Source organism: Etheostoma spectabile, chromosome 19, assembly GCF_008692095.1.
Source record: "Etheostoma spectabile isolate EspeVRDwgs_2016 chromosome 19, UIUC_Espe_1.0, whole genome shotgun sequence".
Classification (NCBI taxonomy): Eukaryota; Metazoa; Chordata; class Actinopteri; order Perciformes; family Percidae; genus Etheostoma; species Etheostoma spectabile.
This window is the reverse complement of record NC_045751.1, coordinates 16,202,834-16,203,139: the sequence shown is the minus strand read 5'-3', so window position 1 is coordinate 16,203,139 and position 306 is coordinate 16,202,834. Positions and strand designations below refer to the sequence as shown.

Genomic DNA, 306 nt, shown 5'->3' with positions numbered 1-306 from the left:
AGATAGAATAGGTCTAGACCACACTGTTGTAATCATTGCCCGGCTGCAATGATAGCACAGAGATTCCGAGAGTGCAAATGCAAAAGACCCGGAAAGGTTGACCAATCAGAGCAGAGCGGACTTTTACGAGAGGGGGTCTTAAAGAAACAGTCGCTAAAACAGAGCGTTTCACACAGAAGATGATTCCAGATATATTCAGACAAATAAAGAAAAATAACTTTTTTTAAATAATATTTTTTTTTAACATTAAAGCGTCTAAGCATGTTCTAGTAGAAACCTGAAATACAAGAATAAACCTGAAAATTA

At 36.3% G+C, this 306-nt stretch overlaps 1 protein-coding gene and 1 long non-coding RNA gene across 2 annotated transcripts in view; one reads left to right on the top strand and one right to left on the bottom strand.

Annotated features, from left to right (window-relative positions):
* Positions 1–306, bottom strand: part of sh3tc1 (SH3 domain and tetratricopeptide repeats 1) — a 20,804-nt gene that overhangs the window by 3,703 nt on the left and 16,795 nt on the right. The gene's annotated exons all lie outside the window — the stretch shown is intronic.
* Positions 1–306, top strand: part of LOC116707244 (uncharacterized) — a 17,838-nt gene that overhangs the window by 16,057 nt on the left and 1,475 nt on the right. The window lies entirely within an intron of this gene.